Here is a 17635-nt window from a genome sequence, read left to right as displayed (position 1 = left end):
ATATATATATATATATATATATATATATATATATATATATATATATATATATATATATATATATATATATATATATATATTACCAGTATAGAGATACACACAACATTTCAATTTGTTTTCCTAGCAACTGAAGGCCAAGAATTGAAATCAGTCACAAATTGAAAGTAACAGAAAATTATGGGGTTTGGTAAAGACTAATTACTGACCATTTCCGTCACTGGATCATTAAGAAAATATGAAAAAAAATGTATCATAAAATATTTTCAACTTTTTAAGCACAGCGTAAAAAAGTCATGGGATTTTAATGATAATGAAATTTGAAGGCAACTGGATGCTGTAAAAATGTCTTGACTTTCTGCTTTATGATTTCCTCTTATTATGGCTTCGTTATAGAGCGTCTTTTTGAAATCAATCAGTTTCAATTACTATCAGTCATTCAATCAAGTACTGCCCGTTAAACACGCGCGCATAAAGATAGCCATAAAAACAATGAAATTAACTCAGTTGAAAACTAATACCAGGAACACCTCTCGCGTTTTTGTTAGTGTTTCAATTTTCATTTCGGTGATATTCGGTTCCTCATTTTCCGGGCAGTCTGAGAAAGCCAACTATGACCTTTATAAAAATGATAATTTGTCACTCTTCCTATCCCATGTAAACTAACAGTTACCGTTGCGTGATAAAAAGAAAAGAAAAGCTAAATTGGCAACATAAATCTACCACGATTCTATATATATATATATATATATATATATATATATATATATATATATATATATATATATATATATATATATATATATATATATATATATATATATATATATATATATATATATATATATATATATATATTTATCATGACTGTCCAGTGAATTTAATGATCACTTGTTTTGAGCTAATGTTTTTTTTTCATTCAAAACTATAATTTTTCTTTGGCATTGGATATATATAAAAAAGGTGAGGAGGGCTGCTATGATTGCACCAGGAGGATCTTTCCAAATAGAAAGGATGTAGTGAGTAGTTCATTCGACTATCGTGGACGCGGATTTTTCGGGGACAAAATTCGAAAGTTTATGTTTGTCCCGAACCCAAGCCAGATTTTCTCGGATTACTGCGATTTCCTATTTTTAGTTTTTATACCTGCTTCCAATGCCCGGCCTTTTCATGCATTCAGCTTCATTTTCCCCTTTCTCTAACTCCATTTGCTTACTCGGCTCCGATGACCCTAATTGACAGTTACGACGCCAGATGGACGTACAAAAGCAACCAATCAATGAAACAGTCTCTAACTCAACTGGATTTTCCAATGTTCTGGCTCTGGCAAACAAGACAGGAATTTGTCAGTCTGATCGACTCCTTACATGGCTACGTGAGCTACTCATAACACAATGAATCTTTCGAGCTTTACGACAAAATTAGGAATTCCAACCGGAATACTTTGTTTTTCATTATTATTATTTTTTTTGTCTGCCGTCATCGAAATGTGTGTTTTATCATCATCCAGGGTGAATATTAGGGCATATCTGCTGAAGTATGTTGTAATCCTCTACTGGAAAGGACCTGGACTAAAAGGGACAGGTGAAACATTGTTCATCTACTGGAAATTCTCTCGTCCTGGTTTGAAACATTCTGTCGATGTGGCTGTGAGGAAAGGTAAGAAGAACCGTGGGACATCTTACAGGGTAATACTGGACTTGACTATTTCTACGACAATGCCAAGTGAATAGAGCTATAAATAATAATAATAATAATGATAATAATAATAATAATGATAATAATAATAGTGTTTGCTTCTGTGATCATCTGAAGTAGTAAGTGTGTGTGAATATAATTACTAATATGTCATCTGAGTTATCTTCGCTCTATCCCTGATATAGTTATATAATGATATTTCATAAAAAGGTGAATTGAAGCATTAGTTAAATTCAACAAATATAGCATATATACACTTATCGTGGCGTATGAGAGGATCTGCTGAAAATATATGTCTCGCCTGAAAAACTTAACCGTAAACAAGGTTTCAACACGTTAACACAAACTGACAGAGAGAAACTTTGTGTAACCGAAAAACAGTGTTTTTTTTTTTTTTAAACAAGTATGGAAAGAATATGTTTCTGTGTCATTCTAACAATGGAAACGTCTATTTTCATTACAGCTGGTGGATCTCTCTCCACCTTCCTCCTCTCCGGAAGACGTGGCGTGTCGATTCACGCTGGGGCTGGGGCGCCTTCGCAGTGGGTGTGACTTGACTTGTCCAGAGGCGGGGGGAACTTATTTACAAAGCTGCACTAGACCGTCCTGTTTTCTCCTTCACTACTCCTGCCCAGTCTCTTTCCAGAGCGATCGTTTCAAACGCTGGAAATGGCAGAGTCAAAACCAAACCTTGGACGGATTTCTCAAGGAGTCTGTACCTATTGCACTCTCAGGGGTTCCTGTAAGTCTAATGGGTTCTCTTCCTACAACGCTGCAATAAAACGCAGCTGACATTGCGGTGGGTGGACCGGAATGTCAACATTTTTATCTTAAGTCTTTGCAGGACCCTCTAACACACACCACGAGAATCTATTGTCTATAATTCAGGTGAACAACTTGTGAGCACCACTCTGGCTTAGGAATGATTGGTTAGCTGATCCTAATCCACTCTAATGACCCTTAGCGCCCAATACCTGAAAAAAAGAAATGGATTAGTAAAACATCATGAGTATGCACTATTTTTAAGCTAAGGATAAAAGACTAATAATATGCAAAGATAATTCTAGCAACTGAAACTAAAATAAATACAAAAAATTAAGAATCAAAATGTGAATGTTATCAAATTGCAAGGTGCAGGTGTAGTTTTAGATGACAACTACGTGTGTTCTTTGTGCCTTGTTGTCTGCATCAGAATACATCATACCTCTGAATATTCAATCTTGTTTTCCACCGATGGTAATGAGATATAAGAACACTGTTCACCTTTTTCATGCTTATTCCATTCAGAAAACTTTGATTTGTTTGAAAGGGATTCTTAAGTCAAAACTGGAATATACTAACTATTATGAAGTGAATTTGCATTAACAAAGAGAAAAGCTAAAACAAGACTAAATCTGAGTGAGCGATAGGACCTTAGTTTCTAAATAAATGCATAGGAACTATTTCTTAAAGAGGCAGAGGATACTAGAGGACCTTCTAAGGGATGGGACAGGGGAAAGGACTGACTAGAGGAACTGGATTTAGTGTTGACTAGGGGACTAGATATGGTGTTAGCAAAGGAACCAGATATGAAACTGGACGAGGGAACATTCGGAACGGGTTCACTAGGACTGTTCGGATTTGGGAAGGATTCAAGTTTTGGTGAGAATTTAGTAGAGGAATTTGGCTTCTCCACAGAATCTGTGGCTGTTGTCTCCTCAGGTTGGATCTCTTCATCAGGCTTTTGTTTCGTCAGTGTTAAAGCTGTTGCTCCTGTCAGAAGCTGCTCGTGGTTTTCAGTGCTTGGTACCAAGAAAGCTGAAAAATTAGTCTTGTTATTAAGTCTGTTAATATCATCAGCGTTCAGTAAAGTCTGGGCACTTTCAGAAAGTGGTGTGTTATTGTGAGTAAGTGCTAATGATTTTAGTCCACGTGGAGTATGACGTTTCACACTCAGGGTTTGTCGAAACAAGGGAGGTCCAAGGTGGTCCTGTGAGTCTGTGTCAAGAACAACAGATTGAAACAAGTCAGATTCTGTCGGTTTAGTTAAAACCCCAGCTTTTTTGTTAGGAGAGTTTTGTGTGGGATCAAAGTGTGTCACTGGTAATTCAGCTGTTAAGATACTATGTGGTCTTACAGGTTCAAAGTCACTAAATTTGAAATCACTTACTCTCCAGTCACTCTCACCTAAAAAATTTTCATGTGTATCATCTTGGTCAATAAATGTTAGGTCTAAAGGTTCTGAATAGCTACTTAAAGAATTTTGTATATTCTGTACAGGCAAAATATCTGAATCATAGTTAGCTACTACAAAAGAAGTATATGTTCTAGGATCTCTAATTTCTTCACTAATTTCAACACTGTCACTATTGTCAGAATAGAGGAGCCCATCACCACCAACATTGTCACCTTCACCAGTTATGAATTCTAAGACTGAAATATCAGCAGGAGCAGACTCATCATTGGCATTTGGCAAAACTGGATAGTAATTGTTTGGGTTTGGGGTTGGAGGATCACATATCACAGATGATCCACTGGTGATTCTTATATCAGATGGAAGAATACATGGAACATGCTTTGCAGGTGAAACTGTTGTTGCTAAAGGGGGAATGGCTTCTGGGGGATTAATAACTGTTGTAAAATAAAATCCTGAGGGATTTTGAATGCTAGTGGATGAAGAACTATATGAGGGGGGATTTAATCCAGATCCCCCATGATGAGCCACAGATAGAGTCTCCTCCTCCTGAGGTTGGGGTAAATAGTCATGAGAATGTCCAAGAGGTTGAACGGTAGTAGAGTCGCTTGCATGTAGAGAGTCAGAAGAGAGCCAACCAGTAAATGATGAGGATGAGACATACGCACCACTGCCCCCTGGCCGGCCGTAGCCTTTTTGTGGCCTGGGGGCTCTGTAGACGTTGGAGGGGGGTCGAGGGAATATGAGGCTCATGGGTGCCACAGGCACCAACACAGGGACTGGGATAGGACGCGGCCTCTCATTTTGGAGTTGAGGCTTGGGATTGCCAATGCTAGCAGGTTGAATGTGCACACCTTTTGCATGAGGGGCACCATAACTTGAAGATGGTGCTGGCACAGGGACTGCGTGACCGTGGTCAGGGGTACCGTAACTCGAAGCTGGAACTGGGACTTGGGGAACTGGAACTGGGACTTGGGGAACTGGGAGGGGAATGGGGGCTCCATAACTTGATGAGGGGAGATCTACATGATGGGACTCGATTGGAACACCATAACTAGATGTGGGAGCTTCTATTGGGAGGGGAACAACTGGAAGAGCATGACCCTTAGCTGCTCCTCCTGCATGAGCGTGACCCTTGGATATGTCATTAGAAAGAGCATGAGCGTGAACATCTCCTACTCCTCCATGACCATGTCCTACAGACACTCCAGCAGAGTGAGCATGAACTGAGGGTGCTCCATATCCAGTATCAGGGAGGAGTACGATGTCCTCTGGTTTTGGAGCACCATAAGAATCACTAACAGCGGGGGCACCATAGGTGGGGGCTGGAACAGGAACAGGAACAGGAGGTGGACCATAGCTGGCTGGGGGTGGACCGTAGCTGGCTGGGGGTGGACCATAGCTGGCAGGGGAGGACCATAACTGGCTGGGGGTGGGCCATAGCTGGGGGTGGGCCATAGACAGGTGCTGAAAAGAAATAAGATATATTAGTAACAATACCACTGAGCAGTAAAAATCTTCAAAACAAATCTTTGCCTTTATTCACACCTATTTTTACAAGACCAGTGAGACATCAGACATACCGGGGTATCCACCTCCCTTTCCTTTACCGCCTCCACCTTTGCCCTTGCTGAAGGTGTCCTGCATACTCTTGAACAGGGATTTGAATCCTCCTGACATGTAGTCCATTCCCTTTTTGAGCCCTCCTGACATGTAGTCCATTCCCTTTGACAGGGCATCTTTTCCCTTGCTGAACATGTCTGACATACCCTTCACTGCCCCTTTCATGGCACTATCTTTAGCCTTCATGAAATCATTGAAGCCCTTGGCAATGCCCAGATCAAGGCCGCCTTTTCCCTGTGGAATAAAAACAAAAACACTCCAGCTTCACTTATGATTTGTAGTTATCCCTGAAACTAATTATAAAAGGAGTTTGAGACTCATTCTGGTGCTTCTGAACCAAACTGCTTAACTCTCCTAAGTGAGAAGTGACTGAAATTTTACTTTTTAATGGCTTAGAGCCCTACTGCAGGGCAAGCATACCAAAGCTATATTCTTTAACTAGGAACATGTATCAACATTTGCAATGATGCAGTTGGTAGATGAAAGAAAAACCCTGACATACCTTTCCTCCTCCTTTGCCTTTCGAGGGTGGTGGGCCATAATGAACGGGTGGAGGACCATAATGGACGGGTGGAGGACCGTAGCTAGCAGGTGGTGGGCCATAGCTTGGAGCTGGTGCCGGTGGTGGGCCATAGCTAGGAGCTGGTGGTGGGCCATAACTAGGAGCTGGTGGTGGTCCATAACTTGGAGCCGGTGGTGGGCCATAACTTGCAGCCGGTGGGGGTCCATAGCCTGTTGCAGGTACTCCGCCGCCGTGGCCTTTGTCTGCTATCGCGACGCCCAGGAGCGCAAATAGAACGAGTGAAGTCTGAAAGAAGAAGAAAAACGGATTTCAGTCTCATGAAACGTCGCTTGTCACAGTCCTTACATTTTGTGGCTCATCTTTCTGACCTGTATTGAAAATACCGTAAATTCATAAGTCTGGTTATCTGTTGTTATTCATCCGTTATCATCTTTTCTTCACCTCTTTTTCCACGAAGCGGCATTCTACGAGAATTTGTTATAATAATAATAATAATAATAATAATAATAATAATAATAATAATAATAATAATAATAATAATAATACTCAATCGAAATTATTCGCACTTACAAAAGATTGACGATGGATGTTATAAAAGCTGTATTATAACATAAACAACAATAATGTAAATGACAATTATTGCAGAGCACAGTAGCATATATTTAAGATATTGATAATTGGTTGTGGGTAATTTTAAAAATTTTAATATTTGGTAAAAAAATTATAGTAACTGGTTTTATAAGGACGATGATAAAAATATACGATGATGTGAATATTAGGACGATGATAAAAATATAATATGATGTGAATATTAGGACGATGATAAAAATTACGATGATGTGAATATTAGGATGATGATAAAAGTATACGTTGATGTGAATATTAGGACGATGATAAAAATATACTATGATGTGAATATTAGGACGATGATAAAAGTATACGTTGATGTGAATATTAGGACGGTGATAAAAATATACTGTGATGTGAATATTAGGACGATGATAAAAATATACGATGATGTGAGGTTCCAACCAAGCGATCATATAATTGTGCTGCTGAACGGAAGATTCAGCTATATAAGGAAATGACTGAGTAAATGAGGGTGCTAGGACGACAATGAAGGAAAAATAAATAAAATAAGTAAAGGGGACGGGATAGGATTGGGTATGGTGCCCGGGAAAGATCACCCCATCTCTCCTTAACCCAACCCGGCCCAGTAGTAGTAGTAGTAGTAGTGGGGGATTTGCCTATGAAACGGCTCCAACTCCCTTGCCAGTTGACCCTCTAAGTGTATCCTCATACCGTATGCAGGTTAGATCGCCCAGCCACTTTCTACTCAGGGTGGAATGTGACCTCCATGCTATATTCCTCTTTTCCGCATCTTATTCCTGTTTCTTCGCCCTCTTCTCTTCATTCTGAATGGAATTTCAAGTCACCGGTATTTTTACTCTAAGTTCCCTGCAATATTTCAGTCGTTTAGGGAGCTTTAACAGGCCCCTATTTACGTCTTCTTCTTGTATTATTAGTGGATTTCTCCGGAGGGAATTGAGTAACGACCTAGGAATAAATTTACCATTTTGAAGGAATTAAAAGGATTCGGTCTTGTACCGGCAGGACTCACTGGTAAAGGCGAGAGAAGTTCCTTACGGTAACTGAGAGAGAGAGAGAGAGAGAGAGAGAGAGAGAGAGAGAGAGAGAGAGAGAGAGAGGGAGAACAGTATTAGAAGTAGTAGTAACAAAATAATGAAGACAAGAGGTAAAACTAAAGCCAAATATAAACACGAAGTCCGGAGGAATAATAAGCAAATTACGGGGAGCGCGAATGACAGGAATAACTAGTCGCAGATAAAGAAGAAGGGAGAGAAAAACACTGAACGCAAACGAAGAGGAGAAAAACGCGAGTGCGAGGAAGATCGGAAAGGAAGACCGGGGGAAGAGGAAAAGCTGAAAAAGAGAAAAAAACCATACGAGAGGGAAGAGGAGGGCAAGCCAGATGAACCTCGAAGTGAGGCAGTGGCACATGGTGCCCCGGGGCCACTCGAAGAAGAAAGAAAGCTTGTTGCTTTCTCTCTCTCTCTCTCTCTCTCTCTCTCTCTCTCTCTCTCTCTCTCTCTCGTCGAGCACTTAGTCACTTTCTCTGCCTTAAACATATGCAAAGGGACGGACGAACTCTCGACTTATATAGGGTTGTGATAGAAGGGGGGGAGTTTGGGGTAGGGGGGAGTGGTAGAGAGCTAAGTAACACGTTCCTCTAACTCTAAAAGTCGATTAATTGGGAAGAGCCTCAGCGGTGACTCATGATTGCGCGATCTTCTTCTTCTTCTCTTTTTTGATTTGCAGATTAAGCTGTTCTTATGCTAGCACTGGCTCTTGATTCTGGAGCAGCCAGTAAACATTGACCGGCATCGTCTTGACTGCGTTGAGAAAGTCAGCTACTGCTGTTTAACACGAAGAGCGAATAAAAAGCTTCAAGGGAATAATTACCTATTCAGTTCCAGATGTATATGAGAAATATATATACGCCTTTTTAAAATACAGATCTAATTATGTAGGTGCGACACCCGGATTCCAACAAGTGATAAGGATACATTACTTAAAAGAGAGCTTTTGTATATTTCTGTTTCCTTATACATCAGAAAACTGAGAGAGAGAGAGAGAGAGAGAGAGAGAGAGAGAGAGAAAGGAATGTCAATTAAAAAAGAAGCCAAAGGAGATTCAGCATAATGATAATGGAGAAAAAGTGATGCCGCCAAGAACCGAGATCTAATCTCTGCGGTTAATGATCAAATCTTCATTGTCCAGTTTAGGGTCTCTGCGCCCGATAGCATTGTCTCCTACCTGGCCCTTAATTAACTTTTTTTTTTTTTGCCTTGTGATTAACGCCTTCGGTTGGGATTCCAGCTACAATGATTTCTCCTGATCATAATTCATATTCGAAAAAAAAAAATAGAATGATAAATCGAAAGATGACAGACTACACGTTGACTAAAATATACACTAAATCAGGGTTGAGTCCTTCAAATAATGGCGATAAGCCAATGTTACTTCACTTGACAAGAGAAACCAAAAAGTTTCGTGAACTTTCACAGGTGGCACAATGCGCACATTCTTCTTCGTCATAAAATAATCAAGAGAAGGCGTTGTGTCGTCACAAGAAACTACTATAATCCAAGAGGCCCTCTGCCCCTCCCCAAACCTGCCATACGCACGTAAGATGGTTATACAGCGCCCTGTAAACCATTTTCGCTGACCCAACACGGAAACCGCTAGAAAGTTTCGGGCGTACGCCTCGGCTACGTAAACCTTGAAGTTAGATCTAGGCGTGAGCCTGTGTGTGTGTGTGTATGTGCGTTGTTCTGACACGGCAACCGTAATTGATTACAGAGGTATTTGATATATATATATATACTAATAATAATAACTGAATACGGTTTAGCTTCCACAGGATGCCGGATTGTAAATGTTTCCTTTCTTAACTTTTCCAGATTAGCTGGAGTCTCACTACTCTGGCAATGCGCATCAGCGTTCAGGAAGCGTTTCCTTTTTAATCCACTAAGAAAATCGGAGTCGATGACCGCAGTTGTTGCGACGCCAAATTGCGCAAGTAAATTAGGCAACTTATAAAAAGATTTGCGTCATTATTATTCATTATTCATGTGGATATTTCATCACCTACCTCTACTGAAGGCAATGGTTCAAGTAAAACTATTCCAGGCTGCTTTTATCATGTAATTCATTGTATTCATTCATTCTAAAAGACCTGTGATTTCGAATATAATCTGAACTGCCTAACCTTATTCGACCTAAATCATTTCTAGGTCGAAGTTGCTGCTGTTCAGTTCTGACAAATCGATCTCAAGTCTAAATTGTCTGAAAGTCTCCGAGTCATCGGTGAGTTCGAACAGTTCCCGCAAAATCATCTGAAGGAAAAACTCTGCTTCTGGACGGGAACTGGAATATGTTCGTGGGAGGGAAAGCTTCTCTCGCACCGTCGTGCAGCAGGAAAAGGCAATTGCAACAACCTTATTTCAGGCTCTGTTGCTCCTTTTGTTGCACTCGATTGTCACAATTAATTTCTGTGATTATCTCTGTAGCGTTGGTTTCAGAACAAAGACAAGTCAACTTGTGTGCAGAGCCTTTAACCGCCGCAAATGTAGCGAACGCGCACTTGGTTACGCATACAGGCGCGTTCAGACACACACATGCACGCACACGCACGCATACACACACACACACAAACATACACGCACACATACGACGGCGCCATTACATTTCATGGGAAAGGCTCAGTGTTTTTGTAAACAAGCATGGCACGGAAATCATTCTACCTGTGACAAGAATTTTTGCACATGAAATTTTGTGTGTTTGTAAACAAATGCAGTGAGAACATGGCGTGCGGCCCTCACAAATTGTGGGAAATAAATAAAAATATATATAAAAAATAAATAAATAAATAAAACTGTGCTTTTATGAACACCGGCAAGAACGTGGCCGACTGTAGGCATGTGATCTCCCGGACACCAGTTGCAACATCTAAAATAAATAAAAAGATAAATAAATAAATAGATAAACGCAGACTTCACCTGCCCTCTAATCGTCAGTATCGTTTCTCTGACCCCACACGCCTCTCGTCCAAAGGAACTAATCATTAGCAGGGCGACTGCTGGCACCGGTGACAAGCAACACGCAGTAATCTCTCGAGTTGGTGTCGTGCTTTCTTTTTGATGCATGCTTATTTCGTTCTGTTCCTTGCTTATTTGTTTCTTTAATCGTTTCCTGTTTGGTTAATTTATGTTTTTGAATGTAAGATTAGCTGTGAATCTCTCTCTCTCTCTCTCTCTCTCTCTCTGTATTTATCGATCCGCGATACTTTAGTTCACTTCAGGTCAACTTGTACTCGCTAAGTGCATTCATACACATACGCACTTACATACATACATACATACATACATACATATATATATATATATATATATATATATATATATATATATATATATATATATGTGTGTGTGTGTGTGTGTGTGTGTGTGTGTGTGTATGTGTGTGTATGTGTGCGTGTATTAAGAAAGAGGAAAAAGACAGAGAGAGAGAGAGAGAGAGAGAGTGTTGACATTTTCACCCCTCTCATCCCTCCCACCGATAGCTGTCCATGTTGGAACCATAGGAAGGAGTCATTTAGTGGTCGGGGACGAATTCTGTTCTGGGGGAGAAAGAGCGGCGCCTCGTCATTACCCGAAAACGCTTCTAAATCATCTCTAAGAGTGAGGTTGGCTGGGGTCAGAGGGGTCGTGGAAAAATGGCTGGGGATGTCTTGTGGGAAGTAAGCTCGGGTTATGATGCAGGGGATTCGGTGAGCTGGGGCGCCTCGTGATTGGTTTGTGAAGCCTAAAATGTTTTGAAGTTATTAGACTGTACTGGACTGAATTCGTCATAGGCTAAGTTGCTGGAGATTACATCAAGAGCAAATTGTGGCAGCCTTGCTTGGCTGGATTCGCCATAGTCCAGGAAGGTTTCTGGATCCCAGTAAAAATTCCAGGAGGAAAGGTTAGGATTTTTATCAGTTCAAGAGAGGTTGCTAGTTTTCTGGAAAGGATAATTCTGGTAGACATACTGGGAGATGGGAAGGGTGCTGGATTCTACTAGAGACTTCTGAAGGGAAAAATTGAATTCGTCCATCACAGGGCAGAAGAAAAGCTGGTGTGGTTTGATCCAGGACAATGGAAAATACAAACGATTCTTTAAGATCGTTCGAAATGAGCGATTAACAAGTATGCGGATTTGAGAACACACTTGGTAATAACTCCTGCCATAAGGGCGTGGCGCTGTGAAAGTTGACAAACGGAAAGAGCCATTACGGCCAAAAAGGGCTTTGCAACTGCCTTCGACCAACGAGAAATGGAACTCCATGTGTGAGTATAATTGCTTTTTATCGTATAGCAGCAAAAATGTCAACCTCTGCGAGAAAAGAGCTGATAGTACACTACTAATTAGCCCTAACGTCGCCTGTAAAACTGGTAAAAAGTATAACACTAATTTAAATGGAAATGCAGAACAGTGTAATAGAAAACTGGAAAATTCCAGTGAAATGAGAATGTAAACCGCTGCGGTTTACAGAATAAAACTGTTATATTCGAGAATCTTATCGCTCCCCTGGCCTGAAGTTTAGAATGGAAAAAGATAATGATTTCATGGGTGAACTCTTTCAGTCTCCAGAATAAAACAGTTATTTGATAAAACAATACAATTTTTCTGTTTTTAGAGTTAAAAGTTAATTAACTCTACGAAATTACGGACCATCGAAATGCTGGCTGTCAAGTTTACATTCTGATAAAAAAAAAAGGCACCGCTTTTCGCGCATGCGCGCATCGGAAAGAAGGGATCGATTGAATGCGTAAAAATATTGGCTAAATTGCGTGAAAGTTTGACCTGGGTAAGGGGAACGCCAGAGGGGAGAGGGAGAGAGAGAGGGGGGCTGAAGGGCTGCTGAAGGAAGCGTGGGGGGAGGGGAAAGGAATGGAAGGGGGGGATATGGGTGTTTGTCTTTTATTGACATTGCCGGATATAAAGGAGGTAGGAAGAATTGTTGTTTTCCCGCGTCGCCATTGTTGTTGTTGTAGCTATATCTGGAGAAGTTTCACTCCAGGGTAATCAGAGACAGGTCGTTTTTTATGTGGATTGCTGTTTGTGTGTGAAATCATTTATTGGTTTGTTGGGCTATCTCTTTATTTGTTTGTTGTTTATGTTATTTCTATTATTAATAATGATAACTGTTTACTAAAAATGTATCGCTGTTTATGTGTGTAATCATTCAGTGGTTGTTGAATGATCTCTGTTTATTTGTTGTTGATATAATAATAATAATAATAATAATAATAATAATAATAATAATAATAATAATAATGAATTAGTTTATTCTTATCACTGCGGTAACTATTTGGCTGAGAGAGAGAGAGAGAGAGAGAGAGAGAGAGAGAGAGAGAGAGAGAGAGAGAGAGAGAGAGAGAGAGAGAATCCACCTTCCTCATGAACCGGATATATGTGAAATACGTAACGAAATATACAGCGGGAGTGAAATACGTAAATAAATAAATATATACGTAACGTATACATAATACATAAATGATGGCAGGAGAAGGCTACAGAAAGATCGGCAAAATACGTAACGAAACACACAAAGCGAGTGAAATACGTAGCTAAACAGACCAATACATAACATCTACATATATAAAAGTGAATATACAATAAAAAAAAAAATGCATAAATAATGGCGGGAGAAGGCTTCAGGAAGATCGGCCACCTACCTCCCTTTCTTACTCCACCTGTTCTTCCAAATGACAGGTGGGCGGCCGTCGGCCACAGAGCGTTTGTGCATTGAGACCACCGTCATTAAAAAGCACCAAAAGCATTTCCCTCTCCGCTGAGAGAGAGAGAGAGAGAGAGAGAGAGAGAGAGAGAGAGAGAGAGAGAGAGAGAGAGAGAGAGAGGCGGCTTTCCCTTTATTTTCGTTTTCAGTTGCAGCGGCTCCCAAATTGCTTCTAACCGTATATTATGTTCAAAGTTTTTTTTTTTTTTTTCGATCTGTCGTTTTCATTCGGTGAAGTTATTGCGCTCGAAACCATTGCGTAAACGCGTACTTATACGCTCTCTCTCTCTCTCACACTCTCTCTCTCTCTCACGCATTACATATATATATTTATATATACATACATATATATATATATATATATATATATATATATATATATATATATATATATATATATATATATATATATATATATATATATATATATATATATATATATATATACATATATATATATATATATATATATATATATATATATATATATATATATATATATATATATATATATATATAGAGAGAGAGAGAGAGAGAGAGAGAGAGAGAGAGAGAGAGAGAGAGAGTTACTCCTGATAAAGGCTAGCCGTAAAGAACTGCTCCACTCATTCTGAAACTACAGTGTCAGGGATAAAATATGAAATCCCGTTGCGGAGAGAGAGAGAGAGAGAGAGAGAGAGAGAGAGAGAGAGAGAGAGAGAGAGAAATGGGAACAGGACAAAACGGGGCCACCTGGTGTGTGTGTGTATGTATGTTTGTACGTGTGTGTGTGTGTGTGTGTTTTGTGCACAAGAACTGCGCTCAGTTCTCAAAAGGGTATTGAATGTCAGCGCTTTCTCCCGTCGAATTACTTCGCGCGATAAAACGAGCGTATGAATTCGGATCGAGAAACCGCAGGGCGAAATGAAGGAAGAAATCGGATGCGTGTCAGCCATCCTCTCAATTATTGGCGATCCGATCGTCTCTCGGCTGTCCCGTCGATCCCACGGTCTAGAAAGACTATCTTAGACCGCGGTCGGTCCTAGCCTTGGCTCGAGAATCGCACCGATCGAGACTCAGGCCGCACTACCATTATAGGACTGATCAACAACACACAAGTACCATCAGATACGACGGTACTTTCTTCATATTATCTGCACCTAGTTCGTTTCTCAGAGATATATTCCGTTCGTTGGTCCTTTTGGTAGATTTTTTAAATAAATCTCTGTTCGATCCCTTGTAAAAGATCGAAGTAAGACGCGGAAGAGAATTAGGCTTACATAAAGACACCTGATTCGCTTTCACTCGCAGGGTGAGTGAACTTGTACCGCTTGTTGAAGTCGTCAATCAGGTTTGGAAACGTTTACAAACTGCATCCAGTCAGGATACTCTTACGAACACTTTTTATTATTATTATTATTATTATTATTATTATTATTATTATTATTATTATTATTATTATTATATTATACAAAGAACAATCGTGTTCTGACAAATGCTGGAGGCAAAAATTCCTTCATGTGTAGGATTTAAATTATTTATGTTAATACACAAAATTTATTATTATTATTATGGAACAAATAACGCTGGAAAAAGTACGATGTAAGACAAAGCATAACTATTAGCGTTATAGACAAAAAGTAGACGATAGAATTATTATTATTATTATTATTATTATTATTATTATTATTATTATTATTATTATTATAGAACAAATAACGCTGGAAAAAGTACGATATAAGACAAGGCATAATTATTTGCGTTATAGAAAAGAAAAAAATACACGACAGAAACCCAAACCGCGCATGCCCCAAGACATAGTTGGACCGTGAGCGTAGTTTTTTTTTTTTTTTTACTTCGAAGGAATTTCATACATTTTACAAGGCAGGAAAAAAAGTGCTTGTCATGCAAAAAAAAAAAAAAAAGGTTCCATTTCTTGCCCCCCCCCTTTTTTTTTTCTTTTTTTTTACGAAACCCGTTCAGACGGGCAATTGAATGAAGACAACCTTAAGTGTATTGTCGAAGGCGTAGACGGCCAGTAAAAAAAGCAGCAATACATCTTTTGCCAACGTAACGATACGCGCAAGAAATAAGTTGTCTAGGAGATGAGCAGAAGGCAGCAAAAAGCAGTCACTCGCGGAGTGAGGCTACAAGAGAGAGAGAGAGAGAGAGAGAGAGAGAGAGAGAGAGAGAGAGAGAGAGAGCGAAGGAAAAAGTTAGCTGGAGCAAGCGTCTTCGATATCTAATGGGAAACCGGATTCGGACTTGACCTTGCTGCAAGAATTTCTCTCTCTCTCTCTCTCTCTCTCTCTCTCTCTCTCTCTCTCTCTCTCTCTCTCTCTCGTGTGATATTATACTACATACCCGCATAATATAAAAAAATAGATAGGAAAAATTATTGCTTTTCCTTTTAGTCAATGCTACAATTCACCCCACCTGAAAAAAAAATAAAAAAAAAGTGAGAAAAGTCTTTACATTTATAACTAAAACCAGTAAGAAGAGCCACTTTCGTTCTCTTTGACATTTTTTACCCAAAAGTAGTTCAACTTGAGTTTTATTTTCCGAGCTCTAACGAAAAGGAAATTGATAGTAAAGAGATTAGCTAACCTCGCTGGACATTCATATTATTTTTCTATATATATATATATATATATATATATATATATATATATATATATATATATATATATATATATATATATATATATATATATATATATATATATATATATGTATGTATATATAAACAAATCCACAATTATGTATATATTAAAACTAAGTATATGCAAAGCTTTCGGGAATCTGTTCGATTCCCTTTTTCGAACAAATTCCCGAAACTCTCTGTACAGATTTATTTTTAATACATTTGAACCCATACATAACTGGATTTGTTTCTCCATTCCAAGACTCATGTTACCATGAGTATACACACACGCACACACACACACACATATATATATATGTATATATATTCCTGATTTTTTCAACTGATGTTTGCAGTCATTATTATTATTATTATTATTATTATTATTATTATTATTATTATTATTATTATTATTATTATTCCATAATAGTATATTTAATATATTCTATAGCCTGAAGACAGAGACTTGTCTGTCTTCCATGCAAGCAGAGCGAGTCGTCCAATCTCTCTCACTCACGTCGCCTCCAGCATCAGGAGAGGTGGTCAGCCATTCGTTTTACCGGAAGACACCAGTTCCGGTTTGGTTTTTTGGAAACGTTAGCGCCGGTGGGTTGAGGGCTAGGGGCTTTTGGGTGGGGTGGGGGAGGGAGTATGGGTCTAATTAGGGCAATGAGCTACAAATGTTTAAAAAAAAAAAAACCTGACGAGAAAAAGAAACGTGGATCTTCGTCCGCCTTGTTGAAGGTTCTGTAGATTGTTGACAACTTTGTGAAAAGGAGATTTGGGAAGATGTCGAGGGATTATTGCATGGAGAACTGCTTTAAGAAGGCTTCAAGGCAAGCATGCATATCTAATGCCAGAGATGAAGTTCCCGCGTAGATTTCTAGGCAAAGAAATTGCGACATATGGCAGCTCAGAGAAAAGCAACCAATTGGTCACGATCTGAGCTCATTAAAAAAAAAATTGTTTGGGTTAAAAATGTTTTTTTTTTTTACTGTAACAGGGTTTTGGCACATTTAAACGGACAGAGATAGTGATGGAGATAGAGAAGAGAGTGATAAAATTTGTGCATCCACAGATCATCCATACGTAACTACTCATCCTGTATTTTGTGTCTACATACTGATTTCTTAATATATTTCATATTGTTCCTACGTATGTTTCAGTAGCCCCCCTAACCACTCAGTTTCTCTGACCGTTATGCTGCGGTTGTACTTGCATATTAACATTAGGTTATTAATCCGACTCCTTTTTCGAGTATTATATATATATATATATATATATATATATATATATATATATATATGTTTATATGTATATATATATATATATATATATATATATATATATATATATATATATATATATATATATATATATATATATATATATATATATATATATATATATATATATATATATATATATATATATATATATATATATATATATATATATATATATATATATATATATATATAGAGAGAGAGAGAGAGAGAGAGAGAGAGAGAGAGAGAGAGAGAGAGAGAGAGCACCCCATTAAGTGCCGTTAGCAAGGAAGTAAACGAGGCAAACTTAAAAGGTACTCATTCACCCTCCCTCGTCTCGGATACCCAATAATCTTCTACCTCC

The 17635-nt window shown here is 38.8% G+C and overlaps 1 pseudogene; it reads right to left on the bottom strand.

The window, feature by feature from the left end:
- Window positions 1-945: 945 nt before the first annotated feature.
- Window positions 946-17635, bottom strand: part of LOC136839697 (uncharacterized) — a 33873-nt pseudogene continuing 17183 nt past the window's right edge.

Source organism: Macrobrachium rosenbergii, chromosome 1, assembly GCF_040412425.1.
Source record: "Macrobrachium rosenbergii isolate ZJJX-2024 chromosome 1, ASM4041242v1, whole genome shotgun sequence".
Lineage (NCBI taxonomy): Eukaryota > Metazoa > Arthropoda > Malacostraca > Decapoda > Palaemonidae > Macrobrachium > Macrobrachium rosenbergii.
This window is presented reverse-complemented; position numbering and strand designations above follow the sequence as displayed.